Source organism: Glandiceps talaboti, chromosome 23 (assembly GCF_964340395.1).
Source record: "Glandiceps talaboti chromosome 23, keGlaTala1.1, whole genome shotgun sequence".
NCBI lineage: Eukaryota > Metazoa > Hemichordata > Enteropneusta > Spengelidae > Glandiceps > Glandiceps talaboti.
The window spans coordinates 9,207,357-9,224,351 of record NC_135571.1 but is presented as its reverse complement, the minus strand read 5'-3'; the positions used below and the strand labels follow the sequence as shown (position 1 = coordinate 9,224,351).

Sequence of the window (16,995 nt, the reverse complement as noted above, 5' to 3'; positions counted from 1 at the left end):
GACATTACTTACACAGTGTCTGCTCTGTAGACACAATAGAGATAACACACACACACACATCCCTTACACAGTGTCTGCTCTGTAGACACAATAAAGATAACACACAGACATCACTTACACAGTGTCTGCTCTGTAGACACAATGAAGATAACACATAAACATCCCTTACACAGTGTCTGCTCTGTAGACACAATAAAGATAACACACGGACATTACTTACACAGTGTCTGCTCTGTAGACACAATAGAGATAACACACACACACACATCCCTTACACAGTGTCTGCTCTGTAGACACAATAAAGATAACACACATACATCACTTACACACTGTCTTCACTGTAGACACAATAAAGATAACACACAGACATCCCTTACACAGTGTCTGCTCTGTAGACACAATAAAGATAACACACAGACATCCCTTACAGTGTCTGCTCTGTAGACACAATAAAGATAACACACAGACGCCCCTTACACAGTGTCTGCTCTGTAGACACAATAAAGATAACATGCAGACATCACTTCCACAGTGTCTGCTCTGTAGACAATGAAGGTAACACGCAACCACCTCTTACACAGTGTCTGCTCTGTATTTTGCTACATTTGTATATTGTTTGTTATCTCACAGTCCCTCTATCATAGATATGATAGAGGGACTGTGGTTCTCTATCATTAAGGAAATACTGAGCAGTCTCTGTTAGTGATATTTGTGTGTATATTAGTCCATGAGCCAGATAGGGTGATTGGTACCAAAAAGAGAGATAACCAAACAATATTTTCACCAGTGATGTATAATACTATTCTAATATCAAAAATGCCTGGTGGACATTCCAAATGAGTAGCTTTTGGAAATGATACAACTTTTTAATATTATTCATAGATACAGCACAACATGAAACCTTGTGATCAGTCTCGCTGATTTTGATACCGTCTTCGTTCGCATGCTAAGATGAAATCTCCTGTAATAAGCCGAAACTACGGTTGCTAATGTAGTAACTCCAGTTGAGATTACAATAACTACTGATATCTATAATACTATTACTGATCTCATTGCTAAAATGTTACAATTGAAAATGTCATTTTTATAATTATTGAAAATTAATGCAGTAAATGCTATTTATAGAACTATTCATAGAACATATTGTTTTGAGTGTGGATTGTTTTGAGTGTGGTGTTTATTGTGTGGGTTTAAAACTGCTCTAGTTGCAACTCGAACATATTTTTAAAACTGTTTGTTAGATCTAATGACTTACTCATAAAATTGTACACCCTCAACAGTATACAATAACCAGTGAGTAAATGTTTTTGTGTATTCGTACACACAGTATGATGAAATTGATAAATCTAATCAAATTGATTTTTGGGTCCGCACCCAAAAATCAGCTCCCAAATGCAATCATGATTTCAACCTAATACTGTACTATATATCGATACAATCAATCTCTAATTAACATGTTAGTACAATGTCTAATTATTGGTATTTTAACAATTTTCAGTAAATAAATTGTTGATTGTCTGAGTGACAAAATAATACTCAAGTTACAGCAAGTGCAGATTTAAACCTGGTCTGTGTTTCTGGTCAAGCGTAGGTTGGTTGCTGTGTCTGTTTTTGACGTACCTTTTTACAACCCTGGACAAGATTTTGAGTATTTCAATTTGTAGCATAGTAGTTTATTGAATCCTTATTTCTTTTGTCAAATATAAAATAGTAAATAGTTTGATTAGCTTCATCTAGACTACAGTAGTAGGTATTCTAGGTATTTATCATATTAAGAACTGTCATTCTGATGTAATGTGATGTGGTCTGATCTGATGTGTGGTGTGATGTGGTCTGATCTGATGTGTGGTGTGATGTGGTCTGATCTGATGTGTGGTGTGGTGTGGTGTGGTGTGGTGTGGTGGTGTGATGTGATGTAATCTGATGTGATCTGATCTGTTATGATCCGATACAATGTAATGTAATATTGCTGTGATGTGATGCAATGTGATGTGTGGTGTGTTGTGATGTGGTGTGGCGTGATGTGATGTAATCTGATCTGATCCGATGCAGTATCTAGTAATGTAGTGTAATTTTATGTAATGCAATGTAATGTGCTGTGATGTGATGCAATGTGATGTGTGGTGTGGTGTGGTGTGTTATGATGTGGTGTGATGTGGTGTGGTGCGGTGTGTTGTGATGTGATGTGATGTGGTGTGGTGTGATGTAATCTGATCTGATGCGATGTGATACATAATGGGAATGGGTAGTAGGGAATGTACGGCTAAGAAAATCATAGTATGGATGACCAGACTGTGGTTTCTAACCCTAACCACAGTCTGGTCAAAGTCCCTCAATCAGCACACGTTCCTGTGTTCCCTCCTACAGTGTTCATATAAACATGATTATGTTGTTGTTTCCCCACATCATTTAGTGTAAACGGACTGGTGGTGGAGTCCTGGTTAGACATTGGACATTGTGAAATCAGCTGTACCAAATGAATATTTAATGAGCGGCGATGGCAGCCCGTTATTACTAGTGACATGCACTGTTCGTGCTTTACTCACTATGGGGTTGAACTATAATTTACACCCATTGTCAGGGCCTTCAGTAGACTGTGAATGAAGGTATAAATTGTAACGATACTGTATAGGAACTAGACTAAGAAAATCAATGATAGCAGGCTGTTGAAGTAGACTGTATGATTTGAAGTTGTGGAAATGGGGAATTAGTGAACATGCAATCCAGACTGAGCATGTTCAGATGCAAAGAATTATGGGATTATCTGTGGTTATCATAATTTATCTTGAGCTACCGATAAAATAAACCTCCCACAATTGTCAGGATAAATATGAATTGATTATTGGTTGTTATAAATATAATATAACAATATTGTTTACAATACTTATTGGTTAGTATTTATTATTATATTTCCCATGATGCAACATTCAACATGGCGGGTTTACAAGTTCCCTATTAGTGATAGCTTTGAAAGTTGTGGTTTGGAAAGCAAAGCCTAGTAAAATAATAGCTTTAGAAGCAATAACTAGTTTAATGCCTGAGGAAACTATTCAGGTTTAGTTAATAGGAACATAACGACTACTAGCAAGTCTTGGACAGTTATGCTGGGGAGCACCACTTAGGAACATCACAGCTGTTGGCAAGTTTAGGAAAGCAATGCTTAGGAGTGCCAGGATTTGTGTTGCAGAGTCACGGAAAGCAATGCTATACATGAGCAGAACAACTTCTAGCAAGTCCTAGGAGAGCAATGCTTAGTAATACCATGGCAGGTGGGGCCTGATATTACAGGGTCAGGGAAAGTAATTAGGAGGGCTGTACCATGTCTTGCACCACTTACGATCACAGTACAACTGTTAAAGGCCTGGGAAAGCAATGCTGAGGAACACTAGGGCTGGTTTTACAGAGTCCAGTAAAGCCATGCTTACATGCCTACTAGAGCAAGTACTGCCTACGAGCACTGTGACTGTTCTAGCAAAAGGCCTGAGAGAGCAATGCTTTCCAGCATGGCACACAACTGTTGTAGCAAGGCCTGGGAAAGCAATGCTTGCCAGCATGGCACACAACTGTTGTAGCAAGGCCTGGGAAAGCAATGCTTACACACAAAACTGTAAATTGTAGCAAATCAGGGGGAGCAATGCTTGTGAGCACCACAACTATTGTAGCAATGCCTGGGAGAGCAATGCCTGGCAAAAAACATGAATAGTGAAGAGTTGATACAGCCCAGACTCATCATTCTGTGTACATTCAACAAATCCACCGTAATCTTTGTCTAGTCAGAAACCTTACAACTACAATTCTCATTGCCTCATTTTCCGTCCAGGAAATCACTAACATTCCAACGTTTGTGACTGTGGTACCCTAGCAACCAAGCCACAGCAACCAGAATCAATAATAAACTCCAATAGCATGCCTTCATCAGCTGTCAGTCAAATTGTCTTCTTTTGAAAAGACTCATCGCCATTCTACTGTTACCATGACAACGCTGTTCTCAGCTGTGTGGTCTTTAATAAAAGTGCAATAAATCAGAATATATCATGATCAAGTAATCTGTATGTCAGCTATCAATAGAGGCTAACTGTCTGCATATTGTGTATTACCCCTGGATTTATAGCTTTACATTTGGAGTGTCATCAGATAACAACACATGTCGCACAAGTATATTACGATGCAGTTTACTTTTGTATGAAAAACTCATCTTTTCCGATTCTGTATTCTCTGCAGTCATCAAGTCCTGTTTTGTCGTTTTGAAAAGGAAAGCACGAAAACTTTGAATTGCAAAAATGTGGAGAATTTAGAATTTAGAATTTAGAAAATTCTAAAATCTCTTTGGAATGAATATGCTACACACAACTTGGTCAGACTTGGACTTGATTTTAAAAATCTAGGATATCTTCAGATCTTCACAACGGATAGTGGAGAATTTTATAGAATTTGTAAAATTCTAAAATCTCTTTGGCATTATATGCTACATACAACATGTTCAGACTTGGACTTGACTTTTAAATTCTAAGATATCTTCAGATTCAAACCCAACGGATAGCTTTTGTAGACAATTAAAATCAAGAGGGAGTGACCTTGTTAATAAAAAAGGCAATATTTAAATTACAAATATCTGAAAAGTGTGAGTGGCAACTGTTCTTTCAGACTAGGCCTAACCTTCACTTGTTGAAACCTAGCCTATGACACTGTATTTTCCGTACTTGGTGAAAAATAAGCATGTATTGAGTAATTTGTCAATAGTCTAATTTCCCAAAGACTGTTTAAAGTGACCACATGGATAAGGATTGGGAATTTAGTTTGGATTTTTAATTTATACAAAAATAGTTTTATCTTTAAAAATCAAAAATGTGAAACAACATTGACCATATCTGTGTTTGTAACTTGATACAATGCAAAAAGCTACTAAATGTGTAAAATTGTTTATTATTGTATGTACAATAACAAATATTTTACATATTTATTAATCTTTCGCAATTTATTGAGTTACAAGGACTTGGCATATATTGTTTCACATTGATTTTTCAAGTTACAAGCCATAGTATAATTGTCTTATAAATAAAATCCAAACCCAGGTAAAATGACATGGGAACCCCATCACCGGACCCCGTGGGCAGTACAAGTGGCCAGCTCTGGTAAGGGTGTATGGCCAGTGCTGGAAACCCCAGACCCCATTTTAGACCCACTTTGACCATAAATCAATACCCCAGTTTTTATAGGCCATTACCAGTTTTTAAAAAGATGAAAGTTTAGACCTATATATTTGAACTTTATATGTTACTTTGTTCAAGACGATTGAAATCCATTCTCAACTCTATTTCAATCAAGGAGAAAAAGAGTGGTCACCAAACAAATATTTTAGATAAAGCCAATAACAGTACAGTGTGCATATTGTGTTTGCCTACTTCTGAATCACATGATTGTCTTCATTTCCCCTGACATGTACCTATAGTGGCACAATAGCCCTTTATACTTCAACTTCCTGGGGAGTCTACAATTCATTGCAGCCTTTATAAGTGCATAGGATTAAAGTATTCACAGTGTAACCGCAATCCTACCAGGTCCCCAGTTATGACTGGGACACAAACATAGTTAAAATCTTACCCAGGACTTTAAAAGTGCAACCAGCATATTCCACACTGACCACTCTTACCATTCAACCAATATGACTCAATGGTTTAGCTTTGTAAGTTTTAACTGGCACTGTTATGATAGAGGTAAGCTTTGAATTAGGGTGTGTGTAATTGTGAATGTATGTGGGGGAGGGTAGGGGGTGGGGTGGGGAGGGGGTAACCATAACAATACGCAAGGGTCAATGCAAAACAACAGAATGTGAAGATCCAATGATGCATATCAAGTTTATATACAACGCAAAATATTTTTAAAAGCAATATATGAAATATACAATTATTGAAGCTGCTGAGTTTTTATTAAAATCAAGATACAGTTTAGATTTCAGTTTGATTGGATATGATCTTGTGATATAGTGTTGAAAATTGTGAGTATTATGGGATATTTAAATTGTGGGTATTATGGGATATTTATATTAGTCAAGTTTTTATTAGATGAGAGATACAGGACAATAGATTCCATTCAACCTTTTCATAGTTGCTTAGCAACCATGCCAATAATTATCACAGCTGAGCCTAGCAACACACTTATGTCTGTTTTTTTTCATTTTCTTTATTTACTTGAAATTCACATAATGATAGATTTGGAAGAATTTCTCAACTTATGTAGTTATGCATTCCAGGAATAGCAGAAAAAAAATCAATTAAAAAACTTTTTTATTTTGTGTCCAATTAAAAACAGTGTCACTTTATAATTATTACCAGTGTTTTGGCCCACCAAATTGTTTTTCTTGTTCTTTTGAGTTCTATAAGACTCCAATTGTTGTCATGGTTACACTTTTCTTGCCCAAAACACTTACATGCACGAGCTACGAACAAAACACGTTCGTCTAGTCACATGACGTCATCACTGTGAAAGTTCTCCATCCATCCTTTATCCCATGCGGGTTTTGTGACTCATGTGTACGTATGTCACTGATACACACGTGGAGAACTAACGTGAGTGAAGTCCGACAGGCCTGTTCGTTGGTACATAAACAAACGTAAATATATGACTTGGGTCGTTATCCTCAGATGTCTGCGTTGGACATTCACAACAAACGGTACTCGAAACTTCTCCTAGGGGAAAATTTGGCGCTCTGTAAGCTGGGTGCGGTAAACCGTTGACACAAGTGGCCAACCAATGAGCGCAGTTAATGTCACTTTACTGTGCTATCATCAATTAGGCCAACCAACTTTGCAAGGGGTGTGGGGTAATCATTCATACCTGTTTGGATATTTTAATATATGGCTTTCATCTTTCAACATAAAGAACATTATTTTACTAACGTATTGATTATTCTTTTAAAAGTTTGTAGTGCAGTGAAAAGCTGTCGTGGAGAAATGATAGATGTGTAATTTCCTCTTCCTACCTATCGAGAATGGAATATTCCAATGGCCTTCCTTGGGGTTGTCAGTCTGCCGCGACTTGTTTGGCACTTGACAACAAGAAAATGAAATCCAATCATTGACACATTTCTGCCATTTCTCACAATATTTTAACTCGTATCATTTTAGTGAATAGTTCAATTTCACAAATTGTTCTTTAGAACGGCCACTCAACACCTGTGATTTTCATTTTTGTCTGTTTGCCGACGAGAACAATGTAAATTACATATTCTGCAAAATTGTTTATACCAGCAGGAGAGAAGTAACAACGTGGCAATCAAAGCCAAGTAAATAATTGAATATTCAATGCAAATTTTAGGTGATTTTTGAATTCACTGTGATCTTAGAAATAAAAAGGCGCCAAAATACATTTAAAGGTGTATAATATTTGTTGCGCATGTATCATAGGGTGGTTATTATTACCATAGTGACTGATGAGAATATAAATTCTCCTTAATGTTATTGTCGAGTTGTAGCTCCGCCCATTGATTGGTTAATATGTAGTGGCTGAACCATTCGTCGGCTGACATACCTTTTATCATTCCTTGCATACCACACAGAAAGCAGTGAGGAACTCGACAAAACTTCGCTAAAAGCTGATTTTACCGCGAAAAACTGCTGTCTGCCGTCACCATATAGTGCCTTGGTTATTCACCTATATGTAACCGTGGTAAGTTGAGCTAAAATTGTGATTGAATGTGACTTTTACATGTTGGAATGAACGTAAGTCCGTGTAGAAATTCTCACATCTTTGAAATTTTTGTCATTTTTCTAGGCAGAACTTCCGGGCCAGACTTTCAACTTTGTGTCCTGTGTTAGAATTTAATCAAAACTTGTATTTAGACATACTATGCTATATATAAACTTATATTGAAAGTCACAGACTGTCTAATCTTGCTCAATTTCAGTATGTTCGACAAAAATTTTCGCCGAAATCGAGAAATTTTCAACAATTGGTTGGAGAGGTTAATCAGTGCAGTGGTAAGTTGTGGGTTCGACATTTGAGGTCGATATCACAACTGACGACAGTTCACAAAAACTAATATCAAAGGTGAGTAATTCTAATTGTTACAATACATTACCAACGTGGGTAGTACATAGAAACACTCGTTTTCCACAAAATGTACAGACAGGCCCTGAAAATGTTGACAAACGTTGGAAGGTATCGCGCAGAAAGCAATGTGACATTTTGATTCCAGCATACAGAGAACGTCAACACAACACGCGGCACCGCGCCCAGTAATATCCCGTGTTTTATGACCTAGCCGACCCGTCAACCACTGTTTATCGGTTTAAGTTTTATCACATGCGCAGTCAAAAGTCGAAAAATTAGACGGTGTGTACCACAGAAGTACAAATGAGCGAAACGTGTGCGGGTAGTTGCTATTGTTCCCCAAAGTTAGGTTTTGTTCTCTGTTCTCCCCAACAACTTGTTGTAACGTTAATTCTTACGGATGACACTCAACCGCTTTGTTGGACCAAAGCCACGAGCAATCTCATATAACTTGAACCTTTGAAGAGTTTACTACCCAAATTACAAAATTTGTATTGACAAGCTTTTGATGATGTTTTAAATTTAGCGCACGGTAGAAATTGTGGGTCGGCTTGCGAACCTTGCACGTTTTTCGAAGTCTCTTTGTTTTGCAACGTTTCACTACCTCTATTATGGGGCGCTGCTAGCACATTGGCTTCTATTTTTGTAGTGTTTTGCATATTACTATTGTATAATGTACAGCTGCATCAGTGCATGTCTGAAAACATGGGTGAAAGTGTCCAGTCCTTTTCAATAATGCTCAAATCGTTGTCTCGTTCGTGTGTTTATTCTGTCTATCTTTGTGAACCTGCAGAACTAGTCAAATGCAACAGGTGAAAACGTACTAAATCATACCGTTCTTGTGACACTTCCTCCATTTGTTTTGTTACTCTAGTTTCTTTCAAATTCTTTTGTATCAGATTTATTTAGTTCAATCAACTATGTGCATTTCAAAACATTTGTTGTTGTTGAAATTTCTTGAAAGCATTTTTTATCCTGAATAGTTATTGTTAAATTTTGCCATGAGCAGAGTATCAACATCTGATTTGATTTTTAACATTGTCTGATTTTTTTTGCTTGTTAATGTTATGTAAAATTATGTCATACCATTTTTTTGACTTTCATTATTTTGATCTGTTTGAAGTTCAATATTATGATTTGTTTGACAGTCACAATGAAGTGTTCTTGTGTCAAAACTTGTCAATGGCCACATGTCATCAGATGCTGTCAATGTGTGTTATTATTCAACAGTTGAGTCATGATCCAAATGTAAATTAACTCGGATATCTATCATCTCTTAGCGCTGGAATCGTTATAATCATAGTAGTAATTATGATAGTTACTCAATTATTTGAATATCAACAGTAATCTGATAATTTACATAAAAATTTACATGTGTGTGAATGATTTGTTTATGTGAAGCCATACAGAGGTTACTTTGTCCTTTCATGGCACATTGTGATGTAAGTTTGCATTGTGGCTTTGTCTTGTGTCATTTTTTCTGAGGGTTGATTTCAAATATGGACCTAGGCTGGTCCCCTTGAATATTTCCTGAAGAGTTTTTAGCCAGTGTTCACGCTACAATTGACTCAGAAGGAGTCCTCCTCATATCGGCAATCACAACTTTGAATTTTGTCGTAGTCCCAACATTTTTCATCTGATCTCGTTAAATTTGGCATATTGAACATACAGTCTGTGCTTAGGTCAACACACAATTTTGCTATCCAGTAATTTTGAGTTTTCTGTTGAGAATTTATACTAAGAAGAAATAACAACTATCCACATTTTAACTTTTTATGTATTCACTGCACACACACACACCTGGATCAAATATCAGATAATCACATTGATTGGTGTACACAATCATTATGGCCAGGTGTGTTTGATGTACTGTGAAATGTACACAAACATTTCAAATGACAGAACTCAAACACAATGGCGGTCTTTGTGGATGCAATGGGTGATTAAAGAGACTACACTTGTTGTCAATTTTTAACTTTTTGCTTAGAATCTTTTGTCAGAGGTTGATTTTGTCTTTTAATACATATTTGATACTGTGAAGTATTTGTTGACATATTAGATGGATATCAAAACGTGACCTATTTTTGAGGATTGAGTTCCAAGGGCATATTTTTTATATATAATTAGTGTTAACGTCTAGCCTTTACACAAGAACACATGTTGAACGCAGTATCTAGCTGTAATAATTGTAGCGTTTGCTGTGATTTTGAGGAGTTTTTCTGCTGTTTGTCGTTCCAATGTTAATTTGAAGCAAACGCTACAATTCCTGTAACCTAAATGCAAATAGACGGAGATGGTTCACATCTGAATCGCAAAGTTGGGTAAAATTTTTCTTCTAAATTATGCCTTCATGCCAAAAAATTGGACATTTCCTAACTCCAACTTAATTATGGTGCCTTCAAAACCAAAGAAATGTTCAGGGGTACCCCAATCCCATCAAAATCGGCAAAAGTAGCAATGTGTGCAGCATTTTGAAATGGGCAAGTATGCTGACATCTCGTTCACGTTTTCAGTGTGATCTCGTCTATTTGCATTTACATTACTGGAATTGTAGCGTTTGCTTCCAGTTCAACATCGGGATGACAAAAAGCACTAAAACAGCAGAAAATCAGAAAATCACAGCAAACGCTACAATTATTGCAGCTACAGGGTATCCAGATCTGTAGAACTCTGTGCATCAAATAAACAATCAGCTCTGTCTAGAAACATATAGTCAGTACCCTGATTTGTTCACATAGTATATTTTGGGTTCAAAAAATTGAATGATGTCGTAAATTCTGTTTGCTAATGATTTGTCAATATTGAGCTGAGCACAGCATACAAAATCATACTAGCCACATGATTCATTGTCTTGGACTAATTTGGGATCTTGGATATCAATTTGATCACATGTACAGGGCTTGAAATTAGCAGTATTTCAGCCCACATAGACCACTAAACATATCTAGACTACCAAATTAGCAGTAGTTCAGGACACATAGACTACTAAACATTGTATCTAGACTACCAAATTAGCAGTAGTCAGGACACATAGACTACTAAACATTGTATCTAGACTACCAAATTAGCAGTAGTCCAGAACACATAGACTACTAAACATTGTATCTAGACTACCAAATTAGCAGTAGTCCAGGGCACATAGACTACTAAACATTGTATCTAGACTACCAAATTAGCAGTAGTCCAGGACACAGACCACTAAACATATGTAAATAAAGTTATTAGGTGGTAGTCTGTTAGACCAATTATTAGAAAAGTGTAGCCGAGATACATGTGGTTCACTTGACTTGTACATGTAACAGCCAAGCACAGCCAAATTTAATTTGTGCTGAGATGGATCATAATAAAATCTGGTGTGAACGTTTGGCATTGATTACATTTTCACTGTCAGAAGCATTATAATGTTGGGATGATTTATGATTAAGATTTTCATCCTTCTCTAAGAATGGAAAAATTGGGATAACAAGTGTTCCTCTTTAGAAACCAGAACTGTATTTATCCCTGTAGTGTGTATTCTAGTGGCTATCTGTGGTTTTCGATGTCAAGATATATCCTTCACACCACAATGTCTTCAGATTCAAAGCTATAGATAGCCTCAAGGCTATGTAGTGCAAGTCAGTTTAATTTGAAAACTTACCCCTTAAGGTGTAAAGAGAGAGCTTCTTGTGATGGTGATACCAAAACGAGTGTCAAGTCACTTTATTTAAAATTAATAGCCCTGCTAAGTCAAAGTTCATGAAATGTGTGTATTGATAAACAAGGGTTAATGAAAGACTAAAAATGTGAATTTGTGTAATGATACTTGATACGATGTAGCTGCATGACAGTTATGATTTGGTAAAGGACACTGGACCATGGACCACCCCCTCCCCTCCCCTCCCACCAGACCACACTTAGCAAAAATACTGATGATTGCTAGTTGAGCTTTAGTAATACCTCCTTTATGTATTATGTTTTATAGCAATAGTTTCCTGTGAATACTCTCAACTACATGTAACTCCACACCTCCCTAGAAACTTTGCATAAACACTTTGTAATATATTACATTCTATGATGTAAATTATTAAAGAGAATTAATCTTTCCATCCAACAATGTTGTTGTGACATATGAACTCATAATACTGATTATTAATATGCTTTTTGTGTACAGTGGTTGAACATTCTATGGTGACACTTTCCACTATTTGTGTTGTGTGGTGTTGTGTGTTGTGTTGTATTGTGTAGTTTGGTATTGTGTTGTGTTATGTTGTATTGTGTTGTGTTGTGTGGTGTGGTGTGCTGTTGTGTTGTGTGGCAGTTTTAATGAAGTACATGTAATATGAGGTGCAGATACAAAAAGAAGTGTTTTTTCTTAACAGTATATTTATACCTAGAACTTAGAAGTGTGTCTTGTGTTCACTGTTTTTGGTAGAAGTATCCATGTAAACATGTGCATTTGGCATACATGTATGTTTACATACATCAAGTAGCTACTAGCTAATATGTAGTGACAGAAAAGTTTTCAGCTTCAACTTATAACTTTTACAATGTGAAGTTGGTCAGGGGTTTGCCAAAGATTGGGAAATACAGTATTTTGTCTTTGTTTACAATTTGAATTGTTTGATAATTTTGTTAAGAGACATTGGTAAAATGACAAGGAAATCATTGCAGTTCACTTGTTTGATTGTAGCATGTACTAAGTTGTAGTAATGTTTGTCCAAAATTTGTTGAACTTTCACATATGTGAAAATGGACAACATAATCCAAAAAATGGTTGCTTTTTGAGCCACTGTCAAATATACCATGTACATTTTTTGCTCCTTTTTGATAACAATAAGCACTATCAGACACACACACACACACACACACACACACACACACACACACACACACACACACACACACACACACACATCACAACACACACACACACACACATCACAAGTTCACAACACATTGCAGCAGTGTGTTCCTTGCATGGGACATTTAGCAACACACATTGTCACACACACGTCACACACATGATTGCAGCGGTGTTCTCCTTACATGTACACTTAGCAACACGCACGATTGTAAGTGTTTTCCTTACATGTACTTATAGCAGCAGTGTGTTCCTTTACTTGTTCATGTAACAACACACCTAATTGCAGCAGTGTGTTCCTTAAATGTACAAGTAGCAAGACACAATTGTAGTAATGTGTTCCTTTGTAGAAACACAATGTTGTCCAGAAATTACCTGTATGTAACAGAACACACAAAGTGACAAGGTGATTATAGAGATGCATTTGTGAACTCTTTAGCCAAGTTTATTCACCTAATAGGATACAATGGTGAACCTAAATATATCCATCCATAAGACTTCTGCCTGTGCTAGTGGCGAGTGCTGTCCATTTTTACTAATTTACCTAATATACTGCCGAGATGCGTAATTGTTTACTGGACATCTCTTTTTTGGTAAATACATACACAGATCTTTTTAAAAAAAATGACTTCAGGACCCTGTTAACTGCTCTACTTACATTGTGGTAAGTTGTATGTAGGTTAGAAAATAATGTGTAGTAAACGGGGGTAAAACGACTTTTGGTTTGATTAGTTTCATAACTTGGTTGGGTTTTCAAGGAATTGATTCAAATGCAAGAGAATAGTAAAATTTCTATAGAGGGAAAGATTATGTACATGTACAAAGGAAAAGCATGCAAATTACAAGTCGGGTATTGAAATGAAGTAGATATATACAGGAGATGCCCTGGTGTTTCAGTAGATGTCACGTGTGCAGTAGTCCTTCTAATCATAACTTTTAAACTTACTGTAGTTGGTCAAAGTGATAAAAACTTGGTTTTCTCATGAGTCACCACATATAGTGTGTAAGGAATATGAGAACATTAATCGTTGCATGCGTCAGTGACATCGAATTAGGTTAGCGAGAGTATGTTGGTGTGGGATGTATTGTACATTCACTTGTCTATTAGTAAATTTGGCAAGGGTTAGGGAAACATAGAAAGTTGTTGATTCACAAGAAACTGCTGTGCCTAAGTGACATTGTCAAATTGGTTTCAGGGGCACAATGGTGTGGGATCATTGTGTCCTCTGAGGATAGCCAAATTTTATTTTTGTGAGTCAAAATGATTAAAACTTGGATTTCTTGTGTATCACCACATAGTAAGAGATAGGAGAAAACCAAATTTTGGTGCATCACTAGAATTTGTGTTCGTCAGTGGCATGTCAAATTGGCTTGGAGGGCACACTGGTCACCATATAGTAAGAGATAGGGGAACACCAAATTTGGTGCATCACTAGAAATTGTGTTTGTCAGTGGCACGTCAAATTGGTTTAAAAGGGCACACTGGTCACCATATATAGTAAGACAAGAGATAGGGGAACACCAAATTTTGGTGCATCACTAGAATTTGTGTTCATCAGTGGTGTGTCAAATTGGATTAGAGGGCACACTGTGTGGGATGTACGTACATGTATGTATGTATATACAATATATGTATTTGTGTCTGTCTGTCAGTAAGTTTGGGATGTATGCTTCTTGGTCTTGATAGGAAATGAACAACTGTTCCAAGCTGAGATCATAGTAATTTGAATACATAGGTCAGGGAGGACAAACATGTAAGGTTGTTGTGTAAGTGAGATGTCAACATTAGACATAACTATAATGTTATTGCACTGTATAATACATGTTAGATTGACTCATCTAGTAAGTCATTGAAAACTTGGATATTTCAAGGCAAACACCAGACTTAGAAATAGTTTCTGGATTGCTCATGGAGGTGACCATGCAGAAAAGGAAAGACACATGTTTATTTTCTCCATGTTATGAGTAAACTAGTTCAGTATTTTACAAACGCATGCGATCTCAAGTTTTATTTAAAAGGCGTTTCATTTTAACCAAAAACCCAAAGTGGTTAGATTTACTTTGATGTCATATTCTGTGAAGTTAAATTAAAGAAAATGAAACTAAAAAAGTAATTTTGTTTGAGAATCAAAACAGTGCAGGAAAGTTCTTTAGTTTACATAAAAATCAAGACACTTTCTTTTAAGAAAGCATCCCAGCATTTGCAAATGTAAAACAAGGCATCCCTCCCCCTCCAGTGTATTAGCAACATATTATTAAGCATTCTCCACAGGATAAGTTGCTAGAACAGCAGGTAGTTTGCATAATGATTTGCATATATTTTGTTTAGCTTTGAAGCATATTATTCTACGAATGATAGTATACCTTTGAAACACTGCAGAAATGTACCAAGCATGATAGTTAGCCTGAGTGGCAAGGACAGTGCTAGCATCAGTGTGTTCTCCAAGAGTAGTGAGGGAGAACACTGCAGAAATGTACCAAGCATGGTAGTTACTAAGTTAGCCTGAGTGGCAAGGACAGTGCTAGCATCAGTGTATTCTCCAAGAGTAGGGAGAACACTGAACTTGATCTACATCCATTGACCATGTTATGACATTGTTTATAGAAGTAATAAGAGTCACTACTCCATGAGACCACAACATGGTGTGCACCGTTGTAATAGGATACATACATTCACACCACACAGTGAGTGAGTGAGTGAGTGAGTGAGTGAGTGAGTGAGTGAGTGAGTGAGTGAGTGGGTGAGTGAGTATACTTGGTTTATGACTCAAGTACTGCAATTTTTACTCTGTCATAGTACCTCAGTGGCAGCATTAATAGCCAAAGAAGAATTCTAAATTTGCTTTAACATTCAATCCTACCAAATGTTGAGAACTCTAGATAAAAATGCCTTGGGGGAAGTCTGAGTAAATTTGACATGAAAAGACAAACACTTAGACAGATTGGTGATAGACTTACAAAATTCCAATTTACGTCTAAGCATATATTTCTGTTTCAGGCCATAGGCATTAGACAAAAGTCTATAGTGAACACATATTGCCTGGCCATGAGGGCTATAGCACCCGTTTATTACACCCGAGGGACTGTGAGTTACCAGAATCACATGCTATTTCCCGAGGCCAAAGGCCGAGGGAAATAGCATGTGATTCTGGTAACTCACAGTCACGAGGGGGTAATGAACGGGTGCTATAGCCCGAATATAGGCCAGGCAATATGTGTTTTATAATATACCTCATGCTGTGAACTCGCGGTGGCAGACGACATCGTCAGAAGCTCCCATTTTGACCTGCTGTGAACGCGCGGTGGTCACGTGACCATGTAAAAATTGATGGGACTATTTCCCCAAGGGAAGTAGTCATTCTATTTTCCTATCACGTGACTGATTCTAGCGAATCATGGCACAGCATTATCACTAGGTATATTATAATGTATTATATAACTTAAGTCTAATATGGCCTAGAAATATGAATGTATTTGCGAGAATGAATGTTCATGGTCTCTGGGTTCATACTTGGTAATGAAAATTTCTTCTCGTAGAGTCCAACAATTTCTTGGAAGCAAATCTCAAATTTTTGCTGGTGTTTCACAAGTATTGTCAGGTGTGTAGTACATTATTGTCAATAGCCCGTTGCACTACACTCCCAATGATGCTGACGAAACATCAGCAACAAGTTAGGATTTGCTGCCAAGAAATATTTTGACTGTGAGTAGAGATTTTCATTCAAACTAATATGAATGTATTTTTTTTGTATATGAACTTTTTATCAGAAAAAAAAATGTTTTTCACATTTTCCTCTTTTTTTGGAGCAGAAACAATTTTTGATTACGTTTTACTTAGAGTAGAGCCACATCAGTTGTGTGAGTTAATATATTCTCGTCAGACTTCTTTTAAAAAACCACTTGTGGTACGGAACTCGAAATTAACAGTAGTCCCAATTCTTGTCATGGGACTACCATAATTTGCAGCTGGTAGCCCACTCAGGCTACCACTGATTACGTGATGAGAATGGAAGATGAGAATGGACATGAAAGTATTTTAATAACACACAGATTTCCAATAGAGGAAATCTGTTTTCAGTTCAGGAATATGGGACTGTTGGTCACAA

General features: G+C 36.8%; 1 protein-coding gene across 4 annotated transcripts in view; it reads left to right on the top strand.

The window, feature by feature from the left end:
• Positions 1–7,527: 7,527 nt before the first annotated feature.
• Positions 7,528–16,995, top strand: part of LOC144453077 (transcriptional enhancer factor TEF-1-like) — a 56,036-nt gene continuing 46,568 nt past the window's right edge. For all 4 annotated transcript variants that reach the window (XM_078144353.1, XM_078144350.1, XM_078144352.1 and 1 more), the window contains exons 1-2: positions 7,528–7,665; positions 7,904–8,046. The gene's annotated coding sequence lies outside the window, so the exon portion shown is untranslated. The remainder of the gene's footprint in view (positions 7,666–7,903; positions 8,047–16,995) is intronic.